The 9584-nt window shown below is 36.8% G+C and overlaps 1 pseudogene; it reads right to left on the reverse strand.

Moving 5' to 3' along the window:
- Positions 1–3876: 3876 nt before the first annotated feature.
- LOC107670016 (bifunctional endoribonuclease and deubiquitinase ZC3H12A-like) overlaps positions 3877–9584 on the reverse strand; it is an 11905-nt pseudogene continuing 6197 nt past the window's right edge.

The raw sequence follows: 9584 nt of genomic DNA on the forward strand, positions 1-9584 counted from the left end.
AAAACATGTTTTGGTTCTGATTATCATGTTTATCGCGCTGAAATCATGTGTTTTAAACCATATGAGTTTAAACTGATATACGGTTTTCTGAGTGCTCACATTCGAAGCACACGGACAGAAAGCGGCCACCAAACAGCATGTGAGTACTAAACTAAGTTCTCATTCACACACAAGTTTACGTTAAAAACTTAGAACTGGTACACCGTTGTCGCTTGCGAAATCAAAATGACGGCGCCGTGGGTGGAAACTTACAGATTAAGGGGCGGTGATATTATAATGAGATCCCTTTGCAACGTCACTTGGGGAGTGAAATCAGACGCGCTCGTTTTCTCAGACTCTTGCTGAAAAAGGCTTCCCAAAACAAAGTTACTGGGTTAATCTTTTTCACGTTTCCTTGGTTGGTAGATGCACCGGAGACCTGATTATAGCACTTAAAACCTGTAAAAGCCAGATTTTTATGATATGTCACCTTTAAGTAAAAAGATGAGGTTTTTATGCATAGTTAATAGATTACACTATATGCTACTTTGCCCATCGCCCATTAGCCTATAGATCAACTAACATAATCTATAAAGGTGCATTTTATGCACCTTTAAATGCATTTTAAATGCATTTACTTACACACATATTTGAGAATTGAGATATTTTATGATATAGTTAACACGTTTGGGAATATTTCGAATAAAAAGGAAAAAAATAAAACATAAGCCTATATCAGTAATAAAGTGCTATAGTGGCTACTGTGTGTCACATGACGAGCATGACGAGGCCTCCCCCACCTTCACTCGTGCCCCCACAAAAATAATGAGTGCATGACTCCCCTGACACTACAATACAAAATTATTTGTCAGATAAATTAAATATGATGAAACACTCATTTTGAGTTTAAATTGTTATAGCTTACTTCTAGAGATTGCAGTGATATATATGACATGGTGAAAAATGACTGAATGAATAATACTGAAAGTAGGTTCAAATTAATTTTAAAAGTGTGCCCCCTAAAAAAGTGCAAAGTGCAAGTGGCCCCCTGTGTTCTAGAACCACCACTGGTAATACGTAATAGTGACAACGGTGCTTGAAATTTCTTTTGGCTTTGACAATTGCAAAATTCCATCCTGTGAATGTCAACAACAGAGATGAAAGAGCGGTCCACCACATCGATTACAGAAAATTACTGTGATTAGGATCAAAATTGTCAGCAAAGGAAACGTCGGTACATCCCCTTCATAATGAGCGCAGGGAGATAAGCACGCTCTGCCAAAACTATGACTAGATGTCTGATAAGACACACAGGTGTTACTGGCTCTGCATATTGTTTTTGCAAATAAAAAAAAACATACATACAAACACACGAACACACACACACACACACACATACACACATTGTAGGGTATACCTGAACCACACACACACACACACACACACACACACACACACACACACATTGTAGGGTATACCTGAACCACACACACACACACACACACACACACACACACACACACACCAATTATGCTGAAAAATTAGTGTTGAATAAAAAGCTTTCAAAATCCATTTTTTGTCATAATCCTTATTGGATAATGTTACATATCACCCCGGAGGATATCATAATGTTACATCTTACTCCAGGCCAGGGTATGCAATAACTAACCCGGTCTATGAAATGAATTGTAACATTTCACTCCTCGTGATTGAAACAAACATTTTCTGTTTGTGCTGCAAAGATAACAGGTACGCTATTTAATAGCAGACACTTGTAACTAGTTTGAATCATATTTTGAAGGCACTGACTTACAAGAACTCCAAGATACAGACAGAAATGTCAAACATGTTACAACCATCCCCGGTCTCCCCCTAATAATTATTAATATAAATATTTTAAAAAGAACTTTATGTCGTGTCTTTGGTTTTATCAATTAATAATAAAAAAAATAGATCTGAATTAAAAGGTTTATCAAAAAATAAGTAACTAACTAACTAACTGAATATATAAGTAACTAAAATAGTTGACATTTGGTTAAAAAGTTGATCTTCCGAGAGGCACTATAATTTTCACAAGACACCAGTTTAGATTTGTAGTTAAAGTTTGGGACATTTTGTAACGCAGCAAACCAGGGGAAGTGAAACAGACAGTAAAGTGTGTTCTACACCACTGTGGTATTTTCACTATATTTTAGAGTTCCATCTTTCGGCGTATGACCCTAATAGCAGTCAAAAAAATGTTTCAAGATTACAGATGGATTTCACAGTTTTGGGGAAATCCACTGACCATGCACACTGAAGACATGATCTCAATCATGACGCATCTGAACCACTGAAAGTGCAGAAAGATGCTGTATCAGACATAGGCTATCATCACGTCAGTGCATGACGGCCGTTAATCCTGAAAGAAGCACAGGCTCTGTTACATGCAGGGCCGTCCTTAGGGGGGTGCAACTGGTGCGTTAGCTAAGGACGGCCCTGGTTACATGATAATAATAATAATAATAATAAAAAGCATAATAAAATTAGAATGAAAATTAACTCACACATGCTGTTTTCTCTCCCATAAAACCTTTAGTTCCACTGAAATCTTCACCCCACAGACCACTTCCTCTGATAAAACTGATCAAGGACATCTACAGCTCTTCCCGTATAGACTTTCTTTTCTGACGCCTGTGCTGCTGTATGGTGTGGTTTCCATTTGAAATAAAAAATGACATTTTTTTTTTTTTAAACGTATACAAAAGACATTATTCTGTAACCTAATAATGCAATTTTTTTAATTGCCCATATTCCCCTTAATTTCTTATATGGCATTTACAGTGTAATTGTATTTTATTATTTTATATTTTATAGTATTATTTAATTTAATTTTTCAATATAAGTGCATGGTTTAACAAGTATGCAAAAAGTAGTAAATAATATAAATATTTAAAAAAGACTATTTATCCCTTTATTTCATGTCACTTGTTTTATCAATTTAAAAAAAAACTTTCAGTCTACAGCTTTCCTTGGTCATAGTTCAGAAGAGGATTTTCATATGTGCATAAAGGTGATTTCCTCATATTGGAAAAATCATTAAATATTTTTCAACCAGTTAAATGGATCGTTCACCCACAAATTAGTGTGTGATTATGTAAACAAACCCTTTAAGTATACAAATCACTAGTGTTAGATTATTTATTGTTCATCTGAATGATCTGTATAAAAATGTAATGGAATAAAGTCTGATCAACAATGATTGTTTTGATATGCCTTCTACACCATCTTTGATAAGAATTTGTCACTGGATTTGCAAACATCACTTGAGTTATGAAATATAATATAATAAAGAACAAAAGTCGAGAACAAGAACAAAAGACAAACTAAATAATAAAAAGACTGGTTTTATCAATTCATTAAAAAAAATAGAACTTTAGTTTTTGAGAATTTCACAACAACCATCATTTGAGTTGTGAAATAAAACAAGGAACAAAAGTAAAGTTGCCTTGTATGACTAATAATGTCAAGATGTTGATAAATAGCATCAGCTTTTCCGGGAGAAGAAACATTTGCTCTTTCAATATGAGCTCTCATTCCATGCAACTTAAAGTTTTCAGAAAACTCAAGAACATCAGATGTTGGTGGATTAGATCTCTACTATCAGTGAGTCAAATGTCTGTCATGCGGTTTCTTTGCTAAGATGGAGTGAAACCGCATATACAGCAGATACATTAGGTGGTTTCTAGAAGGGAACATTGATTTTTGAGGAATGCATCTTTCAGAAATGAGGACATTGCCTGCAGCACGAATGCTTCTAAAGGTCAGGCCTGCTCTTGCTTGTCATAAGCGTGTTCATACACTTACGCAGAGGAACAACACAAGCAAGTCAAATAAAAGTCAAAGACTCTTTATGGGCACATAAATATGGCATTTTATTTTAACAACATAAGATACAGCATACAAAAGCAAAGACATATTTAAATGAGCAAAGAACATGCAGCTAAATGAAACAAAAAAAATGGCAAAAAATTGCCTACTCAGTATTGCCGACTCCCTTTTTTAACTCTAAACAGTCTCAATACAAACTAACAGAGGCACCAAAAGTTCCACGACTTTACATGCTTTTGGCAATTACCTTTGAGAACTTTGAGAAATTATGTCAAGTTACACTGGTGATGATTGCATTCTTTAGGAAATTTTATAAGTTAGCACTTATAATAAAATGGAAAAATACACCAAAGGGTGCATACTCTTCTACCTTAGTGGTAGTTCTGCTTAACAAATATCAGTTACGGCACACGGTGCCAACACATTCAATATACCGGTTACCGCAAATCATGCAGAACCACAAATAATAACACTTTAAACACACAAAAAAAAAATGTTTTTCCACAAATAAATCAGAAAATTTCATTTCATTCCATGATCAAATATGAACTAATTTTTTGTAAAAACAATGAAAAAAAATTATTAAACTCTTGAGAACCACAGCAAGATGGAAAAACCCCTGTTGGTTAATACAACCAATAGTGAATTCACCATAGTTAGAGGTCAACTAACAATATTAAAAATACAACAGAAATAAAAACTTCTGAATAGCTTGTATTGAGTCAAAGATTAAACATCTACTAAACTATGATTTGTATTTTTAAAACTGTGTAGACATTAATATGTCTATTTTTAAATCTTATTTCAAAACGTGTCCTGATTAGGAATGGCAAATTTTTGATAGTCAAGCCATTTTTCTGTCCTTGCTAAAAGCAAAACGGCATATGACTTGACAAAAACAGCCAATCAGAACATCAAATTTTACGTGAAGCGGAACTGTGGACCAATGAGATTTCACTGTGGGTGGAGCTACAACGCATTATGCGAAAGACTCCAACAAAAATAATTTTTCTGTCCTCGCTGAAAGAAATACGCTGCATGACGCAACAAAAACAGTCAATCAGAACATATCTGATATGAAGCGGGACTCTGGACCAATGAGATTTCACTGTGGGCAGAGCTACACCTCATTACACGACTACACAACTAAATAGTAATTTTCTGGCCTCACTGAAAACCAAAACGATGCATGACAAAAAAGCGGGATTGTAGACCGATGACATTTCACTGTGGGCGGAGTTACACTGAATTACGCCACAGACTCCAATGAAATCACTTCTTGTGGTTGTGGCTTAGAACTTATTGTAATACCTTTGGTGCCAGAATCTTAGTCTTATCGCCTAGTCCTTCAACTAAAATAAATTAAAAAGCCCCATCCTGAGACTGAAGGGTCAAAATCTCTGCGGCCAGTCTTTGTGGGTCCAGGAGATACGGGAACCTGTCCATGGCTCTGTCCACCAAACGTGCATTGAAAATTGCAAGTAATTTCTTCCTCACTTGCTCCCGTTCGGACCACTGAGGATTGTGATTGGAAGGCGACCAGTGTCCATGTCCTCTCTCTGGCTGCATGGAATTGTGGGACGCTGGAGGATAGCCACCATAATGGTCAGACCAGTAGCCCTGCTGGGGAGGAGGCCCTCTGCTGTGTGGAAATGAATACTGGGACATGTTAACAGGTGGGTAAACTGAACCTCCTCCATAGGAGTGATACTGGGGTTGAGCATAACTTGGGTTTGGTGAGCTGGGCAGGCCCATGCTATGGTGCTGACCGGCTCCACTGGTGTTTAAGGATTGGTAGGAACAGCAACTGCAAGGTTGGCTATTGGCCAGAACGTAGCGATGCCGCCCACTGTTGGATGGTTTGGACTTCCTGTGGTCGCAGTAGCGATCACAATGGGAAGATTCAGGAGAATGGCATTCGTAGGAACCCAAGCCAGAATCCAAATGCTCCTGAGATCCATTGGGAAAGGAATCTAGTCTTGTTGGCGAATGCCGTTGTTCTTTTTTCGAAGGAAACTTTCTTTGAGTTGGCTGGGGGGCTGCTTTAATGACAAGGACATTTTCACTGGCGTAACTCTTCTTGAGAGATCCAGCATCCAGGGAGAGTTTCTGTTCCATTACTTCCTCCAGAGATGGACTCTGACTGGAAACCGGTTGAGGTTTGTGCGGTGTGGATGAAATTTTGGCTTTGTCTCGGAGCTCATCGGCCAGGGCACGCTGGGATTGCTTGGTTCGCTCTGGATGATTGAACTTGCACTTGATTCCATAAGTGCACTTCTTTCCTGCATTTGAAAACAGGAGATTTTAATTCTTGTATACATAGTATGAGCTATCCTTGTGTGGTCAGAAAAGAGATGGTATATACTACCATTCAAAGTTTGGGTGTATAGGATTTAAAAGTTTCACTGTCAATCAAAAGTGACAGTAAAGAAATGTATAATGTTACAAGAGTTATTTTTCAAATAAATGCTGTTCAAATAAATGTATGTATCTTGGTTTTCATAAAAATATGAAGTAACACAACTGTATTAAATATTGATAATAATAACAAATATATCCTTAGAAGCAAATCAGCATATTAGAATGATTTCTGAAGGATCATGTAGGTATACGTGGAGTCTTCCTGACAAAGTTGTCTAGGGTGGGTCCATGTCTTCCCAAAGGGTCATCCGGAGGCATAAACCTACACAAAAGCAATGTGAATTTATTCAAATTTGAATTAATTAGCAGCAGAGCTATCAAACAACTTGATCTATGCTGCAAAGACCAAAATGCAACGGCACTTACTTGTCATTGACGAACGAATACATCAGAAGCCTCTCCTCTATAAAACGCTTCCACTCAGGACGTTCTCCTTGCAGATCTCGGTAAGTGTCATTGGAAACAATGATGCCGTCGGATTCGTATGCCAGCTTTACGATAAAACGGTCATCATCTTGCATTACAGGAATAAATTACGTTTTAAATTATATTAACAAAGAACAAAGTCTTACCGACCCAAAACTTCTGAACGCCAGTGTATATTGCTTATCAATTCCTTGTATCTAAATTATCTCTTTTATATGGGCCATGCCAAATAAAAAAAAATGTCATGCAACTCCCTGATAATTACACCAACATGTGACTGCAAGACCGCATGAACTCACTAGTAAACGTGCAATGTCAATCATTCATGAAAAAAAAAATAAATAAATGACGTTCTCCTTGCAGATCTCGATAAGTGTCGTTGGATACAATAATGCCGTCAGATTCGTACGCCAGCTTCACAATAAAACGGTCATCGTAGCAAACCACTCGTTTTCCTGCCACTCTTCTGGATGGTGTGAACACCAAGAGCTTCCGCCGCTCTAATTCACGCAGAATGTGCTGATCTGAGAAAAATATTCATGAAATTTAAAATCTGTTGGTGCGTTTTACAACTGTCATTTTGTTGCTTTATGTCAATTATTAAAAATCTGAACAATAATAAAACTAGCATATTTAGTCATGCATTTTAAACTTAAAGTAATGCCTAAATGCATCTTTGCACTTCTAGAAATAAATGTTTTAAGACTAGTTTTTCATATTACTTGATTAAAAAAATAACTCTTATAGTGCAATATGCTGAAAAAAAAACATTGAGCTATGCAGTGGCTAAAGATGTCTGTCTGATATCATTCAGCCCTGAATGTCAGCAGAGATCAGGACAACTAGATGAGCCCCAGAGACAGATCCCCAGTGAAGACCTTGTCTCCTAGACGGCCACCGGGACAAGACCACAGGAACCAGTTGAGTCCTCTGCACAATCTGACTTTGCTGCAGCCTGAAACTGAACTGCTGGTTTCGTCTGGACAGAGGAGAACTGGCCCCCCAACTTAATTTCCAGTGATATCGTCGACTTGATTGCACAGATACTATTTAAACTGAACTGAGCTGGATGATGAACTGCCTTTAACTGAAAATTGAGTGTTTACTATTGTCATTTTGCATTATTGACACACTATTTTCCTAATTAATACTGTACAGTTGCTTTGACACAATCTGTATTGTTAAAAGCGCTATATAAATAAAGGTGACTTGACTTGACTTGATACATATAGACAAAGACCGGGTATTAGAAAAAATATCTGTTTTTTTTAAGTGCAAACCTTTGACAGATTGAAAAACTAGAGATTTATGAGGTTTATGTTCATGATATGGAAATAAAGTAGGCAATATACTGACTTCTAAAGGCACTTTTTGGCAACATTAAATTAATGTTTTGTCTTCCACAATTATGTAATGTTGACATACTGATTAACATATGCAATTAATAGCGTATCATGTAATTAATTTGACATCACCAATGATTGACGTTCCATGTTGGAACACTGTCTATTCTGTTGAAACTAAACAAGATCTTTTTGGCATTCAGTTACACTTTTTACCAGCTGTAATGAACAGCCCAAGGGATAAAAGATTCATGGCATTTTAATTTACTTGTGATTTTCATTGGACAAGTGCCCATTTACACATAAACAGTTTATTTCAGGAGAAGCAGGAATTCAAACATACTTACACATGTTCGCATAGTTAAATGTCAACTGTTGAGACAAATTTTTTGGATGCGGAGTATTATCACCACAACCACACAGGGTTATATTATTTCACTCTAGTTACGTCAAACTTAGGAGGGTTTGGCAAACATGCAGATCAAACAGTCTGGTATATCTTACCTACCAAAAGCAGTGGTTGTATTATTTAACTGCGACCTTCATTATGTTATTAGGAAGTTACAAAGGTTTTAAAAAACCCAGGTATTTGCCAATATATCTTATGACATACTTCATTCAAACAGCTACAAAAATAAAATCAATGTGGGTTTTGCCCCATACTTCCAGTTCTATTTGAGACCTGAGGTTGAAAACCAGTCATAAAAACCAGAACTGTATTCCATGTGTACTTTAGTTGAACCTGGCTTCTAGTATAATAGGTCTGCAAGTCTCTTTTCAGCCATTTGGTTGCTAAGAGGAAACAGACTTTGTTTACAGGAATGTGAATCCTTCTGGAAAGCAGGAATTGTTCCTAACACACGGTGCATTTCCTTTTCCTCACCTGTAATGGGTACATCAGGTCGCGGCTGTTCTTTTCTCCAGGAAGGAACAAACACCGTGATGTCAACGTGACCCCGCTCCAGGAAGAAGTTCACTGCCAACTGAATTCCCAGACAGGAAAAAACTTCCTTGTTCCCGTGGCTAAAACAAAACAGAAAAAGTCAATTTTTACTTGTGAATTTCAATTAGTTTGCATTTTGCATAATACAATTATATGGCATGTGCAGACATTAATTTAACAGATGCTTTTATCCAAATAAGGAATATCAAAGAATTTTATCAAATTAACCAAATTAACTTTTAGAAAAATGCATTTTAGAGTGAATCAAACTACATCAGCGGCATAGGATTATAGACATAGATTAGGAGATCTTTCTTCAGGTTTGCTGGAAACAGTGGCTGCATTAAAGGGATAGTTCACCCAAAAATGAAAATTTGATATTTATCTGCTTACCCCCAGGGCATCCAAGATGTAGGTGACTTTGTTTCTTCAGTAGAACACAAACGAAGATTTTTAACACAAACCGTTGCAGTCTGTCAGTCTTATAATGGAGGTGAATGGGAATCACGTCTTTGAGAGTAAAAAGAAAACATACACAAACAAAATCAAATTAAACCCTGTGGCTCGTGACAATACATTGATGTGTAAAGACACAAAACGAT

The sequence above is a fragment of the Sinocyclocheilus anshuiensis genome, unplaced genomic scaffold, assembly GCF_001515605.1.
Source record: "Sinocyclocheilus anshuiensis isolate Anshui unplaced genomic scaffold, SAMN03320099.WGS_v1.1 scaffold160, whole genome shotgun sequence".
Classification (NCBI taxonomy): Eukaryota; Metazoa; Chordata; class Actinopteri; order Cypriniformes; family Cyprinidae; genus Sinocyclocheilus; species Sinocyclocheilus anshuiensis.